This window comes from Lissotriton vulgaris, chromosome 6, assembly GCF_964263255.1.
Source record: "Lissotriton vulgaris chromosome 6, aLisVul1.2, whole genome shotgun sequence".
Classification (NCBI taxonomy): Eukaryota; Metazoa; Chordata; class Amphibia; order Caudata; family Salamandridae; genus Lissotriton; species Lissotriton vulgaris.
The window spans coordinates 1477301154-1477319317 of NC_141694.1; positions in this window are offsets into that span (position 1 = coordinate 1477301154).

Here is an 18164-nt window from a genome sequence, read left to right on the forward strand (position 1 = left end):
GACAAGCGCTACAGTCCTGGCAGCCGCGGCTCATTCCTAGAGCCATAGTGTGGAGATTTCATTCTCCCATTGTAGAACCCAGTGATGCCATAGTATGACATCACTGGGAGATTCTGAAAGAATGGTCAGTTGATGAAGCTGGAGGTTGCTGTACACTTGTGAAGCTGTACTTATATGAATAAAGATATTTTATCCATTAACCACTGCTTCTGTGGTTACTACATTTCATGGCGACGAGAACAATTTCTGCGCAGGGGGCAGATGACTGAGTGACCTCCACCCCTGGAAAGAGAAAAAATGAGTAATTTCTGAACTGTGAGTAAATTTACTTGGTTTTACCACGCTTGTTTGTTTGAAGAAGAAGAAGATTTAAAGAAGGAACTAATTTACTGCTTGGATATTATATGAAACTGGAGCCTTATGAAACTGGAGCCTTAAAGCCTGGACATTTAAAGTATTGTTGTTGCCTCCTTTAAAATATCTTCATCCACGACATTTAAACAATTTAACTTATCTTCGTGGATGTCAGCGTTGAAGTTCCAGTGTTAAAACAAAGCAAGCTTGTGTTTTTACGGATTGTGAACCAAATGGATTACAAATACCTGGTATTTTAATTATCGGGACATGTTCTTTAAAAACAATAGTGTCCATGGCAGAGTTTATGTAACCGAGGAAGGGTCAAATCTTTTAGGGTGGCGTCACCAGAAAGATCTAAATATCATTCTTAATCCTAATGCTAAGGAACCGGTAATGGTGAGTGAAACCACACAAATATGTAATTTGCCTGTTTCAGAAGATGATTCAGATTAGGGGAAAAAGTTAATGGCGTCATTTCCCCATGTGTTCACAGATGATCTGGGTATGCTTAAAAATTTTAGTCATCGGATAATTTTAAAGAAAAATGCTCGCCCAGTTGTGCATAAAGTTAGACCAAAACCTTTGTTAATGAGAGAACCTTTGTAGAAGGAGCTTGATAAACTGCTGAAATTTAAGATTATTGAACCGATTGAATCATCTGAATGGGTTGCTCTGATAGTCGTCGTACCCAAGGAAGGAAACAAGATTCGTCTATGCATAGACCTAAGAGATTTAAATCAAAACATTTGGGTTGACAGACAACCACTGCCATACATAACAGAAATGTTGATTGTGATGGGTCGCGGAAAAGTTTTTAGTGTATTGTGTAGGAGAGTGGGGTCTGCAATCCTATGGTCACCCCCGATTTTTTTGCTTTTTGCTTCACTGGTTTACGACTTTCCCTGGCTGTAGGCCTGCTAATCAGACCCACAGCCTTGCTGTTCTCTCTCTAAATTCACTCACATGTACCCTAGGTGCATTTACCAATTGGTACTGGGCCACATTATCAGTCCCTGTACAGCATACCTTAGGTATCCAGGGCCTAGGTGTACCCAGGGCCTACCAGGGGCTGCAGCATGTATTATGCAACCCCTGGCTGGCCACTTAAATCTGACACAACTGGCTGCACGACAGCTGGGGCAAGGTGGTGTAATCACCCTTTGCTTTAGATATAGTATACCTATATCTAACCCTAAAATGGACACATGTATACCTATCAGTCACTCCTATGGCAGGCCTTAACAATCCTGAAGGCAGAGTGCTTGGAATTATGTGAGATGGTGCTCTGGCATGAGCTGAGCCCGTTTGCAGCTTGCAGAACCAAGTCCTAATAGCTGTTCCATGATAACGCGTACCATATACTCTTAAGTGCATTATAATCCTCGTGGTTATTTGCTATTTTTGGTATCGCTTTATCAAAACATGTCGAGTAAGGTGTCATACTAATTGGAATACTAACCCCTCGCCAATTCTGGCGACGGGGTTAGCATTCCACCCTTCTAGAGGGACACGACATGTATGTAACTGTGAACCCCGGTTAAAGTTAACTCGAGCCTCAGCATCACAAAATGGATGCTGCCACCACAGACACAAGTCTGACCTCCTGCTGCTGGGAGTCCTTCCAGCGTGGAGAGCTCGGACAAAGGGTTTCCTGTCAGGGGCGGTGCTAGCACCATCCCAGACAGGGTTTTGTGTATCCCAGGTAGGCAGGGCTGAGAGGAAGGTGACTGCAAGTGGCACCCCGGGGCTCACTGTGCATATGCCGGCTCAAACCAGTTCCAGGGGCACACCAGCCCCTGAGCTGGGGAAAGTCCGGACAAGGGGAGAGGGGTGTAACCACCCCCCTCCTGGTCCCACCCATGGGCAGGACCTAGTCGCGTGCCAGCCCCTTTTTCTTAGGATAAAGGTAGGAGTGGGCCCCCTTCCCAAATTAGATAATCTTGAATCTTGAACTACTTTCCACGAAAGGAACTCTTGACTTTCTTTGAAGACTCTCCCTTGTGGCTAAGGAGTAGCCACCCTGCACCCGCAGGCACCACCTAAGCATCGCGGTTTGCTGCACGTCCATCCTCCGGATCAAGACTGACCAGCTCGACGAGACCCGGATTCCCTGGCATCTCTGACCTCTACCTGCATCATCAGCCCAGCTGAGATTCGTGGGTGTGACGAGACCTGAGGGACCGGCCATCTTCAAAACCTGCACGACGCTTAACCAGCACGACCGCCGAGGGATCCTCGAGTGAGTGCACTGGGGTTTGAGAAGCCCCAACCCAGAGCAGCTCCAGCACCGAAGTCCAGCCCCCCAGCATCCACGAGATCTGCGTGGGGTCCTTCTGCTCTTTGCTGCTTACCGCTTTGTCCGGTCACTTGCCCGTTGGCTAGTGGCCATCCTGACGACGTACCACTACGATTTCACCGCTGGTCTGGTTGCTCCAGACTGGCCCTTGCTCCCTTCCAAAAGAGGAGCACCCCGGACCCTCCTGGTCCCCTCCAGACGCCATCTTGACTCCACCGCGTGGGCTTGCCTTTGCCAAGGCTTGTTGCTCCAATACTGGTTCCAGCATCGCCGACAGCAGACACCCTAGTGGGACAGCTCGCACCTCCAGCCTGGTCGCCGACAACGCCTCCTGGCCCGTGTGACTGCAGAGTCCAGCGTCGCCCACTCACCTGATCGCGGTGACCTCATCCGGTGCCATCCTGGTGCCCACACAATCACTGGCTAGTGATTAAGAACTGAGTCCCCTCTGCTTTCAGGTCGTCTCCATCACCGATCCAGGCTTGGATCACACCGAACATCTTCACTGGTCGCCTGCCAGCAACTTCTTCTTTCAGGCTCCATAGACTACAACGAGAATTCCCGACGTCTTTTGAACCCTATGCAGCCGCAGCCCCTGGGCTAGGTAACCCGAGCATTTCGTGCTACAAAGGAAGGTTCACTATCTAAGTGTCCAGATCCTTTTTCATTTTTAGTCTACCTAGTCGGATTCGTCCGGAAACAGTGACTTTAGAAATACTAGCCTCCATAGACTTTGTCCCGCATCCCGCGTGAGAGTGCACACTCTGCACCCGATCCCCCTAGGCCTCCTGCTCCTAACCTTAGGGTTCTGTGGTGTAGTCCTAGCGATCCTGAAGCCTCTGGATCTTGTTACTTACCTGCTAGTATTTCGCATTCCACTTTTAGTGTATATGGTTTTTCGTGCCCCTCGGGCATTTGTGTAAATTGTGCAACTTGAAGTATTTTCGTAAGAGTTTTGTATTGTGCTTAGCTCCCTGACTCATAAAGAGTTCAGGGTAGACTTGTTATAAATAAATATCCTTTATTTTCATAACAACTTGTGTGGTGTCCTTTCACTTGGTGTTCAAGGGGTATATGTGATGGTGAAACAGCTGGCTTAACACGCCCTCTAGAGTTTAGCCTAAAGACTGCTTTTGTCCACGCTACTAGGATAGCTGGTCTATAAGGTTGACTTACAACCAATCAACAATAAGGGTCGTTTGGTATGATACACAGTGATCACTAGAATAGTGAGCACTATATATCAGGCCAACTTCTCACATTGGTGTGCAGCGGCTGGGATTTGAGCTTGCTGTTGTTTTACCTCGCACGAATCCTAAGAATATCATTTGAAAGATCACATAAGTACCCAGGTACATATAACTTAGCTTAGAATACTCTGAGTTCTACTGAACCAGCTGTTGTAGTGTAACAGGGCTTAGCACACCCTGTCTACAACTTTTAGCAAGGGATCAGTAGGTAAACCCATAGTGTAGGTAAGTGCACCACTTACACCTCACTAGAAAAGCATGTCGGACACAGGAGAGAACACAGTGGCTCCCCTTGTGCCAGTTGACCCTCCACAGGTCATGTCAAGATATGCAGCTCTTAGCTTCCAGGAGATGAGACAACTGTGTACCTCCAGGAAACTAAAACAGGGTTCTAACCCTACCACTCCTTTTCTGATAGGTCTCTTAGAGACATATGATGCCAGGAGGGCTTCTGACACAGGCCCCCCTAATCCAGATGGGAGCATGCCCCCCTTAGAGGGAACCCTTGGGGACCCTGACCTCAACCTCAATGGAACAGGAAGTGAAGAGGAGGAAGAGGATCAGGAGTTGTCAGGGGATGAGGCAGACAAAGGTCAGGTAGTAGTCAGCAGGCTCACCAGGACCAACTTAAGCATACATGAGAATGGAACTGGGGGACCCCCAGGCCCACTCTCAGGCAGGCTTAACATTGGGAGTAGACGAGTTAGGTCTCATTCCAGAGGCTCTAACAGATCTATTCATACCAATGGCTCTCAGGCATCTTCTCACAGAGGGATGACATCCCCTCAGAGAAGAGAGCATGAAGCTAAAATGAGGGAAGTCAATCTGAGGATTGAAAGGGAAGAACTTGCCCTTGCCAAGGAAAGACTTACCTTTGCTAGAGAGCAGAAATTGAGTGGGGCAGACCCCACTGGTGGCAGCATTATCCCTAGAGATAAAGACAGGAGTTTTTATACTAGACACCTGAGTAAAATAGTGCCCCCCTTTAAACAAGGGGATGACATCCACAAATGGATGACTGCTTTGGAGAGGGCCTGCACTGTCCAGTGCATCCCCCAGAGTCAGTGGGCAGCTATTTTGTGGCTGTCCTTTGAAGGTAAAGGTAGAGATAAGCTCCTCACTACTAGAGCTGAGGATGCTAACAATTACCAAGTCCTGAAGAATACACTGATTGATGGGTTTGGCCTAACAACTGAGCAGTACAGGTTGCTGTTCAGAGACACCCAGAAAATTCAGTCTCAGGATTGGGCTGACTTTGTTGATTGTGCCACTAAGGCTTTTGAAGGCTGGTTACTGGGAAGTGAAGTTACTGATTATACAGGATTGTATAACCTAATTATGAGAGAACAAATCTTAAGTAATTGTCAAAATCAGTTGTTGCATCAGCACCTTATTGACTCAGATCTGACCTCTCCCCAAGAATTGGGAAAGAAGGCAGACAGATGGGTCAGGACAAGGGTCAAGCAGCAGAACCAGAACCAGGGTGGTGGCCAGAAGAAAGCAGACCAGAAGGGTAATGCGAGTAAACAAAATGACCAGAAGTCTTCAACAGGGCCCCAACAATCTAGGGAGGGTAGGTCCCAGAATTCCCAAAAGAAGAGGAACAATGATCAGAAGAAACCATGGTGCCAGTACTGTAAAAGTAATACTCACTGGTTTAGTGAGTGCACCAAGAAAGGCCCAGCTCCTACCACTACAGCCCCTAAGGCACCTACAACCCCTAGTTCAGTTAGTAGTGGTACTGTTCCCCCTAAGACTTTAGTGGGTTTGGCATTGGTATCTGAGGCAGGCTCTGGCCTAGTCAGAGTACCTACCCAGGCTGTTCTTGTTTGTACTGGGGACATGGATTTGATCCCTACAATAAGTCCCAGTACCCTGGGCAAGTATAGACAGACACCCTTAATCAATGGAAAATTGGCTCAGGCCTACAAGGACACTTGTGCCAGTGTCACTATGGTGACACCAAACTTTGTGGACCCTGATCAGGTAATACTAGGTTCAGAGTAGGTGTGGGCGGAAAATCCGTTCCGCTCGCGGATTTTGCGGATTTTCGGGAAATCCGCAATCCGCGAGATTTGCGAATTTCCCGCAAAATCCGCAAATCCGCGAGCAGCGGATTTTGCTCGCGCTGCTCGCACTGTTAGCGTGAGTTCGCGCCCCGCGAATAAGTGCGAAATTGCAGAAATACGATCTTGGCAAAACTGAAAGTAACTACTTACCAGGTTCAAAAGTTCAGGCACATCATTAGTAGCCATTTCCTGTAGGGCTTCCTGAGGGGCCCCTCCAGAGTTCAGTTGCCAGTTGAAACTATTATGTGACCCTGCTCTGAACCTCAGAATAGTTACACATATGCCACAAAGGTCCTGAATTACAGCTAAGGGAGACAAGCAGGAGCCAGGCTGGAAGTTAAAATCCATTAATCAGCCCCTAATTCATTATTGTCAGTTGGGGCAGGGCAGGTGTTGTAACTAATTTTGCAACAATGAAAGCACTTAGCAAGTGCAAAAGATCACTAATCAGGGCGCACTAAGGAAGCAGGTGCCAGCTAAAAAAATATTCTGTGACACATTAATCAGCCCCAAATTAATTCAGGTCACTTGAGGCAGGGAAGGTGTGCTTTGCTTTGCCGAAAATAATGTACACTGGACAACCAGAGGGTGTAGTGATGAAACAGAGGGTGGCATGGGTGGGCCAGAGGGTGGCATGAGTAGTCAGAGAGTGGCAGTGGTGACAGAGAGTGGCAGTGATGAAGAAGAGTGTCCCAAACAGGCTGGACACGTAGAAACAACAAGTTCGCAAAACTTGCGACCCGACAGGTAAGTTCGCAAATTGCGAAATTGTAAAAACCCTCGCGAACTGGCAGAAACACGGGCGAACACAAAAAAAAAAAAAATCCGCAAATTCGCGGGAATTCGCGGATTTTGCGGATTGCGAATCCGCAAATCCGCAAAATTCGCGGATTGCCAATCCGCAAAATCCGCTCATGCTTAGTTCAGACTACCTAGTGACCAACGCTAGCAATGCCACTACCAACCATAGTATGGCACTTGTTAATTTCTCCTGGGGAGGGGTAAATGGCCTCAAAAGGGTTGTTGTTAGTTCAGACCTCCCAGTGGACTGTCTTTTGGGCAATGATTTGGAATCCTCCCTATGGTCAGATGTGGAGTATAGGACTCATGTGGAGATGTTAGGTTTGTCAGCACATGTCCTTGCTGTGACTAGGTCACAGGCCAAGAAATGCCCAGCTGAACTAGTGCTGGATCCTGGAACAATGGACCAGACACTAACCAAGAAGAAGAACAGTAGGGTTAAGGTAGTGCCTTCCCCCTTGCCTCAAGGAGAGGATCAGCTCTCACAGGAGGCTGACCCAAAGACCCCAGAAGGAACTGTCCTAGAAGAGCTTGAGCCTGAACAGGTTGAGTTTCTTGGGACAGGGGGACCTTCCAGGACAGACTTGAGCAAGGCACAGTTAGACTGTTCATCTCTTGAGACCCTCAGACAGCAAGCTGCTGCTGAGGCTGCAGGGAATGCCACGGGTGCCCATAAAGTGTATTGGGAAGATGGACTCCTTTACTCTGAGGCAAGAGACCCCAAGCCTGGTGCTACCAGGAGGCTGGTCATCCCCTTGTCTCTGAGAGGTTTCCTTCTCACCTTGGCCCATGAAATTCCCCTTGCAGGTCACTTAGGCCAGAACAAGACTTGGGACAGGCTTGCCCCACACTTTCACTGGCCTCATATGTCTGAGGACACTAAAGAGTTTTGTCGCTCATATGTCACCTGTCAAGCCAGTGGCAAATCAGGAGGCACAACAAAGGCCCCCCTTATACCACTACCTGTGGTGGGGGTACCCTTTGAAAGAGTGGGGATTGACATTGTTGGACCAATGGACCCCCCAACAGCATCTGGGCACAGATTTATACTGGTGGTAGTGGATCATGCCACTAGGTATCCAGAAGATATTCCCCTTAGGACCACTACAGCTCCTGTTGTGGCCAAGGCCCTACTCTCAGTTTTTACTAGAGTGGGGTTTCCTAAGGAGGTTGTCTCTGACAGAGGTGCAAACTTCATGTCAGGATACTTGACTGCTATGTGGAAGGAGTGTGGTGTCAACTACAAGTTCACCACCCCGTATCATCCACAATGCAATGGGCTTGTTGAAAGGTCCAACAAGACCCTCAAAGGGATGATAAAAGGGTTACCTGAAAAGCTTAGGCGAAGATGGGACATCCTTTTACCCTGCCTTTTGTTTGCTTATAGAGAGGTCCCACAGAAGGGGGTTGGCTACAGCCCTTTTGAACTTCTGTTTGGGCATCCTGTAAGAGGACCCCTGTGTTATGTTATGTTATGTTAATAACATTTATTAGGCGCAACAGCTGCCCCAGCAAAGGGGCGTCCTGGCGCGTGTCTTGTGAAGGAAGGATGGGAGAGATCTCTCAAAAAGCCTAAGCAAGACATAGTGGACTATGTACTTGGTCTCCGCTCCAGGATGGCAGAGTACATGGAAAAGGCATCTAAAAACCTTGAGGCCAGCCAAGAACTCCAAAAAGCTTGGCATGACCAAAAGGCTGTCCTGACTGTGTATCACCCAGGACAGAAGGTGTGGGTGTTGGAGCCAGTGGTCCCAGCAGCTCTCCAAGACAAATGGTCTGGACCCCATACCATCATTGAGCAAAAGAGAGAGGTCACCTACCTGGTAGACCTTGGAACTCCCAGGAGCCCTCACAGAGTACTTCATGTGAACAGGCTCAAGGCATTTGTCGACAGGGAAGACATGAGCTTGCTCATGGCTACAGATGAGGGACAGGAGGAAGATAGTGACCCTCTCCCAGACCTGCTCACTCAGAACCCTGATGATGGGTCAGTAGATGGTGTCGTCTTTTCTGACAGCCTCTCTGAGCATCAACAAGAGGATTGTAAACAGGTTCTTCAATCCTTTAGACAAATGTTCTCTCTGACACCCAGTCAGACAAACTGGTGCACCCATGAGGTGGACACTGGTGACAGTCTGCCTATAAAGAGTAAAATCTACAGGCAACCTGACCACATCAGGGACTGTATCAAACAAGAAGTACAGAAAATGTTAGAATTGGGAGTCATTGAACCCTCAGAGAGCCCTTGGGCTAGTCCTGTAGTTCTAGTGCCTAAACCTCACACCCAAGATGGTAAGAGAGAGATGAGGTTTTGTGTAGACTACAGGGGTCTCAATGCTGTCACTAAGACAGATGCCCATCCAATACCAAGAGCAGATGAGCTCATTGACAGATTGGCTTCTGCCAAGTTCTTGAGCACATTTGACCTGACAGCTGGCTATTGGCAAATCAGGTTAGCCGAGGATGCCAAGGCCAAGACAGCATTTTCTACCCCAGGAGGTCAATACCAGTTTGTGGTGATGCCCTTTGGTTTGAAAAATGCACCTGCTACGTTTCAAAGGTTGGTGAACCAAGTTCTCTCTGGGCTGGATGACTTCTGTGCAGCATATCTAGATGATATTGCTGTCTTTAGCTCCACCTGGGAGAATCACCTGATCCTCCTGAGGAATGCTTTAGAGGCTCTGCAAAAGGCAGGCCTCACTATCAAGGCTACCAAGTGCCAGATAGGGCAGAGTCAAGTTGTATACTTGGGCCACCTTGTAGGTGGAGGCCAAGTTCAACCTTTGGAGAGCAAGATACAGGCCATAAAGGACTGGGCTCCTCCAACCACCCAGACACAGGTCAGAGCTTTCTTGGGCCTGTCTAGTTACTATAGAAAATTTGCCAGAAATTATGGAACCATTGTGACTCCACTTAATGACCTGACAAGTAAAAAAATGCCAAAGAAAGTTCAGTGGACAGTTAGCTGTCAGAAGGCATTCGATGACCTAAAGCAGGCCATGTGCACTGCACCTATTCTCAAGAGTCCAGACTACTCCAAGCCATTCATTGTCCAAACAGATGCATCTGAGTTGGGTGTGGGAGCTGTTCTATCTCAACTGAATATTGATGGTCATGACCAGCCCATTGCTTTTATAAGTAGAAGGCTGACCCCTAGAGAGAAACGTTGGTCAGCTATAGAGAGGGAGGCCTTTGCTGTGGTTTGGGCCCTGAAGAAGCTGAGGCCATACTTGTTTGGCACTCACTTCAAGATTCAGACTGACCATAAGCCCCTCTTATGGCTAAATCAGATGAAGGGTGAAAACCCCAAACTTCTTAGGTGGTCCATTTCCCTACAGGGGATGGACTGTGGAGAAGTGTGGCTCAATGGTTAGAGCGGCAGACCCTGATGCAGAGGTCTAGCCCGGGACCAGGGTTCAATTCCCCGCCTCGGCGGGTCTTGGGCTCAAAAATTCCACGGACCTGATAATTCTCGCCTCGGTGCCTATTCCAATCATGGAGTCCCACTCTGCAACTCTGGGCAATAGCTTGCTTAATCTCCACAACGGCCCCCACAATGCTAAGGATGCCTGGCCTCCTCCTTGGGGGTGCCCAGGAGTGGACGCCTCACAGGGAAAGCCAGGATGGGTTCCACAGCGGTATTCGTACAAGCGCCTTGAGACCCTTGCGGGTGAGTAGTGCGCTATACAAGTATCAATTTACATTTTTTTTTACATTTACTTTACAGTGGAGCACCGCCCAGGGACTGACCATGGTAATGCAGATGGTCTCTCCCGGTACTTCCACTTAGAACAAGAAGACTCACCTGGTCAAGGTTAGTTTAATGTCCCTAAGTTTGGGGGGGGGGGGTTATGTAGGAGAGTGGGGTCTGCAATCCTATGGTCACCCCCGATTTTTTTGCTTTTTGCTTCACTGGTTTAAGACTTTCCCTGGCTGTGGGCCTGCTAATCAGACCCACAGCCTTGCTGTTCTCTCTCTAAATTGACTCACATGTACCCTAGGTGCATTTACCAATTGGTACTGGGCCACCTTATCAGTCCCTGTACAGCATACCTTAGGTATCCAGGGCCTAGATGTACCCAGGGCCTACCAGGGGCTGCAGCATGTATTATGCCACCCCTGGCTGGCCACTTAAATCTGACACAACTGGTTGCACGACAGCTGGGGCAAGGTGGTGTAATCACCCTTTGCTTTAGATATAGTATACCTATATCTAACCCTAAAATGGACACATGTATTCCTATCAGTCACTCCTATGGCAGGCCTTAACAATCCTGAAGGCAGAGTGCTTGGAATTATGTGAGATGGTGCTCTGGCATGAGCTGAGCCCGTTTGCAGCTTGCGGAACCAAGTCCTAATAGCTGTTCCATGATAACGCGTACCATATACTCTTAAGTGCATTATAATCCTCGCGGTTATTTGCTATTTTTGGTATCGCTTTATCAAAACATGTCGAGTAAGGTGTCATACGAATTGGAATACTAACCCCTCGCCAATTCTGGCGACGGGGTTAGCATTCCACCCTTCTAGAGGGACACAACATGTATGTAACTGTGAACCCCGGTTAAAGTTAACTCGAGCCTCAGCATCACAAAATGGATGCTGCCACCACAGACACAAGTCTGACCTCCTGGTGCTGGGAGTCCTTCCAGCGAGGAGAGCTCGGACAAAGGGTTTCCTGTCAGGGGCGGTGCTAGCACCATCCCAGACAGGGTTTTGTGTATCCCAGGTAGGCAGGGCTGAGAGGAAGGTGACTGCAAGTGGCACCCCGGTGCTCACTGTGCATATGCCAGCTCAAACCAGTTCCAGGGGCACACCAGCCCCTGAGCTGGGGAAAGTCAGGACAAGGGGAGAGGGGTGTAACCACCCCCTCCTGGTCTCACCCATGGGCAGGACCTAGTCGCGTGCCAGTCCCTTTTTCTTAGGATAAAGGTAGGAGTGGGCCCCCTTCCCAAATTAGATAATCTTGAATCTTGAACTACTTTCCACGAAAGGAACTCTTGACTTTCTTTGAAGACTCTCCCTTGTGGCTAAGGAGTAGCCACCCTGCACCCACAGGCACCACCTAAGCATCGCGGTTTGCTGCATGTCCATCCTCTGGATCAAGACTGGCCAGCTCGACGAGACCCGGATTCCCTGGCATCTCTGACCGCTACCTGCATCATCAGCCCAGCGGAGATTCGTGGGTGTGACGAGACCTGAGGGACCGGCCATCTTCAAAACCTGCACGACGCTTAACCAGCACGACCGCCGAGGGATACTCGAGTGAGTGCACTGGGGTTTGAGAAGCCCCAACCCAGAGCAGCTCCAGCACCGAAGTCCAGCCCCCCAGTATCCACGAGATCTGCGTGGGGCCCTTTTGCTCTTTGCTGCTTACCGCGTTGTCCGGTTACTTGCGCGTTGGCTAGTGGCCCTCCTGACGACGTACCACGACGATTTCTCCGCTGGTCTGGTTGCTCCAGACTGGCCCTTGCTCCCTTCCAAAAGAGGAGCACCCCGGACCCTCCTGATCCCCTCCAGACGACATCTTGACTCCACCGCGTGGGCTTGCCTTTGCCAAGGCTTGTTGCTCCAATCCTGGTTCCAGCATCGCCGACAGCAGACACCCTCGTGGGACAGCTCGCACCTCCAGCCTGGTCGCCGACAACGCCTCCTGGCCTGTGTGACTGCACAGTCCAGCGTCGCCCACTCACCTGATCGCGGTGACCTCATCCGGTGCCATCCTGGTGCCCACACAATCACTGGCTAGTGATTAAGAACTGAGTCCCCTCTGCTTTCAGGTCGTCTCCATCACCGATCCAGGCTTGGATCACACCGAACATCTTCACTGGTCGCCTGCCAGCAACTTCTTCTTTCAGGCTCCATAGACTACAACGAGATTTCCAGACGTCTTTTGAACCCTATGCAGCCGCAGCTCCTGGGCTAGGTAACCCGAGCATTTCGGTGCTCCAACGCAGGTTCACTATCTAAGTGTCCAGATCCTTTTACGTTTTTAGTCTACCTAGTCGGATTCGTCCGGAAACAGTGACTTTAGAAATACTAGCCTCCATAGACTTTGTCCCGCATCCCGCGTGAGAGTGCACACTCTGCACCCGATCCCCCTAGGCCTCCTGCTCCTAACCTTAGGGTTCTGTAGTGTAGTCCTAGCGATCCTGAAGCCTCTGGATCTTGTTACTTACCTGCTAGTATTTCGCATTCCACTTTTAGTGTATATGGTTTTTCGTGCCCCTCGGGCATTTGTGTAAATTGTGCAACTTGAAGTATTTTCGTAAGAGTTTTGTATTGTGCTTAGCTCCCTGACTCATAAAGAGTTCAGGGTAGACTTGTTATAAATAAATATCCTTTATTTTCATAACAACTTGTGTGGTGTCCTTTCACTTGGTGTTCAAGGGGTATATGTGATGGTAAAACAGCTGGCTTAACACGCCCTCTAGAGTTTAGCCTAAAGACTGCTTTTGTCCACGCTACTAGGATAGCTGGTCTATAAGGTTGACTTACAACCAATCATCAATAAGGGTCGTTTGGTATGATACACAGTGATCACTAGAATAGTGAGCACTATATATCAGGCCAACTTCTCACATATTGGACATGTCTGCTGCTTATCAGCAGATAAATATACATCCAGAATCACGTCCATTAACTTCCTTTGTAACACCGTTAGGGGCTTATCACTATCGGCGCATGCCATTCGGATAAGCCTCAGCCTCTGCGGTGTTTCAAAGAGGTATGCAAATTATATTTCAAGGGATGCATAGCATTTTGTGTTTTCAGGATGACATAATGATTGTAGGCAAGTCTTTTCAAGATCATGATAAGTTAATGAATGAAGTTTTGAGAAATATTGCAGATCATGGTCTAACGATAAAAAAAGAAAAGTGTCAACTGAGAAAAGACCGTGTGAACTACCTTGGTCATGAGATATCTGCTGGTGGTATTAGACCGAAGAAAAGTATAGTAAAAGCAATTATAGATGCTCCTCAACCGTCAGATAAAGACTTATTGAAGTCATTTCTTGGTTTAGCAGAGTACTGTTCGAAGTTTGTAGCTAACTTTTCAAATATTTTGGAGCCTATGAGGTTTTTATTGAAAAAGGGAGTGTTATTCGAGTGGAATGCTTTGTGTGAGGCAGCGTTTAAAAATGTCAAAATGTCATTAGTTACTGCACCTACTTTAGCTCACTTTGATGTCTCGAGGAAAACAATGTTAACAACTGATGCCGGTAATGTAGGATTAGGTGCAGTTTTAACCCAAAGGACAGCTGAAGGAGAAAGTGTGATTGGGTTTGCGTCACGACGTCTACAAGGAGCAGAGAAATATTACTCAACCATTGAGAAAAAGACTTTGGGTTGTTGTTGGGGGATAAATCATTTACAATTTTATTTATGGGGACTGCCTTTTGTTTTGAGAACTGATCATAAGCACTTAGTACACATATTCAAAGGAGGAAGGGGTCTTGAAGGAAATGTTACTCCTAGGATTTCTAGATGGTTGATATCAGTAATGAATTACAACTTTTCAATTGATTTTGTTAGAGGTAATAAGAATGTTATAGCTGATTGTTTGTCACGGATGCCAATTGAGGAGGAAGAAGAGGATTTTTCTTTGGTATCTGAAGTGGAATCTCCGTGTGTTGTCAGTGAAGTAGACTTAGCCTTAAAACAAGAAGAGTGGAATAAAGCCTTGAGTTGTGATAAGGAATATACTGAGCTCAAGGACATCATACGTGATGGTTGAGGAGATGTGAAGAACTTGAATGAGGAATTAAAAAAATATTTAAAAGTTAAAGACCAGTTAAGTATTCAAGCTGATAAAGTCTTGAGATGCAATCATGTAGTGCCACCTAGGGTGTTAAGAAGTAAATTAATCAAATTGGTACACAAGGGACACTTAGGGAGAAGCATGTGCAAAAGGAGATTGAGACAGAATTTTTGGTGGCCGGAAATGGACAGGGAAGTAGAAGAGTAGGTAAAAGATTGTCAAGCGTGCAGTAATAGTGACAAGTCTAGGGTAATCCGGCAACCACCATTGGGTTGTGTAGGTGTTCCTAATCGACCCTGGGAAAAATTAGCATTTGATTTTCTAGGGCCAATTAAGAGACTGGGTGTGAGAAGCAGATTTTTCATTGTATTGGTTGATTACCACATTAAATGGTTTTTGGTGAAACCTGTAGAACATATTACATCTGAAGTAGTGATTGAGTTTCTGAAGAGTGCATTTTTAGAAGAAGGTATACCAAAGTGTCTGGTTACGGACAATGGAGTCCAATTGGTTTCAGGTATGATGGCAAGGTTTCTTACAGGATTGGGTATAAAGCATGAAAGAGTGGCATTGTTCAGACCACAAGCTAATGGATTAGTTGAGCGAGTTAATCACATCATAGTGGACAATATTCAATTGTCTTTGAGTAATGGTTTAAAGTGGAGAGAGGAACTAGACAAGATGATCTGGGCTCACAGGGTGACTCCTCATTCTATTACAGGTATATCACCTTTTGTGGCTTTAAAGGGAAGGGAACCAGCAACCAAAGAATCTCCTGTGTGGTTACAAAAGAAAGATCAGGTCTGGGTGGATCGAGAATTAATGGCAGAAAGAGTTAGAGAGTCTCAAGAAAGGAACAAAAATGATTATTACAGAAGGAAAGGAGTGAAAGATGTGAAAATCATTATTGGTGATTGGGTGGTTACAAAGAATATGGGATTTGTGAAAAAAGGTGAGAGCAAATTTTCCAGACCTCAAAGAGTAATAAAAGTGTTGAACTCAGTAGTTACTCTGGATGATGGAAAAATGTGGAGTATGGGAAATGTATGCAAAGTCGATGCTCCTAATTCTGTTGAACAATTGGTGCAAATGTAAATGGAAAAAAAATTCTTATTGAGTTTTATGTTATTGTTATTGGGTATTTTCATTTCTTGATATTGATGTTTAATATGCATTAATCTTTATGTTTCATTGCAATTCATTGTAAGGGGGTAGATATGAGGAGATTTCATTCTCCCATTGTAGAACCCAGTGATGCCATAGTATGACATCACTGGGGGATTCTGAAAGAATGGTCAGTTGATGAAGCTGGAGGTTGCTGTACACTTGTGAAGCTGTACTTATATAAATAAAGATCTTTTATTCATTAACCACTGCCTCTGTGGTTACTATACATAGCTTAAAACAAGTCCTTAAATCCACAATATTTGTATACCTCTGGGGTTGGTGAAGGTGGGAAGGATACAGGAGGAGTGGGTATGCTCAATGGATATATGATTTGGCACTGCCCACCTTCCCTGCCCTTTCCCCGATGAGATCAATACCTGGTGACTACACTAGATGTGAGTGACACAGCCATTGCGGCTGGTAGACGACTCGTGCACCAGTGGTGATGGGGTCGGTAGCGCTCTTCTTCAGAGTGAATTGGACAGCTCAAGGAGTTCTTTTTGTTGTAATTTCCCTTCCCTTGAGGCTGGCATCTGATGAACATGCTTTCACACTGATATTGCTGGCAGAGAGGACCTGTCACAAATACTGAAGGAGATGTATACCTTCCAAAAACAATGTTGACATTACTTTGAACTGTAAAGAGTACTGCAAGATAGAGCAAATCCCCTCATCTTGCGTCAAGTCGTGTTTGACATACATCTTACAGTGACCACCTTGGAGCGGTAAAACAATGATTACAGACCCATTTCCCTTCTCCCAGGGCCAGGTAAACCAGGGAAAAATTAATCAATAAAATTCTTTCATCATACCCAGAGACAAATGATACACTACATCCTTCCCAGACTGGTTTTAGACAAGGCAGTAGCACGGAAATGGCAGCGACCCAAGAATTTAAAACCGTTTTGGACCTGGGGCAGGGGGGAAGACTGCAGCCTTGATCCTATTGGATATTAGTGCTGCTTTTGATACCATCTCCCACCCAGTATTGGTCAGAAGGCTAAAGAAGGCAGGCATAGCTGGGGCAGCATTAAAGTGGCTAACCTATTTCCTCCATAATAGAACATTTGAGGTATGTGAGGAAGGTATATTGTCGGAAAACAAAACCACACCTTAAAGTGTGAGGTCCTGCAGAAATCCTCACTAAGCCCCACCTTGTTTAATCTGTATGTCCTCTCATAGACTGTAATCCTACAAGTTAATGGTTTCACCTCAATATCGTATGCTGATGACACACAGACATCATATCCCTCTTCAATCAAACTGACAAGACATCAAACCATCTTCACAACTGTCCTGAAGAAGTGGTAGATTGGATGGCAACAAGCAGTTTAAAACTATATGGGGGAAAAACGGAGGTGATGGTGGAGGGAAATAAACCAGGGAGGTAGCTAGATTTGATTTGGCCTGACTTTCTTGGCAACCAACCTACCCCTACACTGGAGGTCAAGAGTCTGGGGGTATGGCTGGACAACAAGCTGTCAACGGCAAATCGAGCAAATAAACTAGCATCAAATTGCTTTGGCTTGCTAAGGACCTTGAGAAAAACACTGAAATGGCTACCAGAATCCTCGAGAAGGACGTGGTGCAGGGATTAGTCATAATCGGACTGGACTATGGAAATACCCAATACCTGGGTATCCCCAAAGCGGTCTTAAAAAGACTACAAGTTATCCAAACGCTTCAGTGCATTTATTGCTGAAAATGCCTAGTTGTCATTCTGTCATAGGTGCACAAGCAGATGTACACTGGTTACCGGTAACTAAAAGAATTCATTTTAAGGTATTGTGCATGGCTCACCAAGTGATGCGCCAAAAGGGCTCCAGGCTGATTAAAAAATCTCTCACCCCTTACGACCCTATGAGACCCTCCACTCCACTAGCCAGCAATTGTTGAAAGTTCCCAGGATTAGGAGATGCAGGAGACGGGACGCTCCTTTGCGAGAAGTAATGGTCTTGTTGAACGTTTCAACAGAGTTCTCAATGACAACATACAGGTAGCTAGAGCTAATCGTTTAAATTTTAAGGAAGAATTAAGGAAATTTTAATTGGCTGCTCGCACCTCTCCCAATGCAGATGCAAGGCTATCACCTTTTATGTTATTGAGGGGCAGGGGGAAGGCGTCCAAAATGACAAAAATCACAAAGACCTAGTCCTGAGGGCAATAATTTTTATAGATCTAAGGGCATATATGGATTGTCAAAAGATCATTCCACTCACACTCCTCATTACAGATATAAGTGTCATGCTCAAGACAATTGCCAAAAGGTAAAAATAGCCAATCTCTGATAAGCCTGACACTAGACAACACAGTACCAACATTCACTAGAAGGACGACATTTGAAAAAATGTGTGAATAGCTAGAAGACACCTCACAGGCGCACCACCAATGGGGCCCCTGGTTGGTACTCACCAGGATGGCCCTGTTCTCATCATCGGTGTCAACTAGCTTAACGTAAACGTG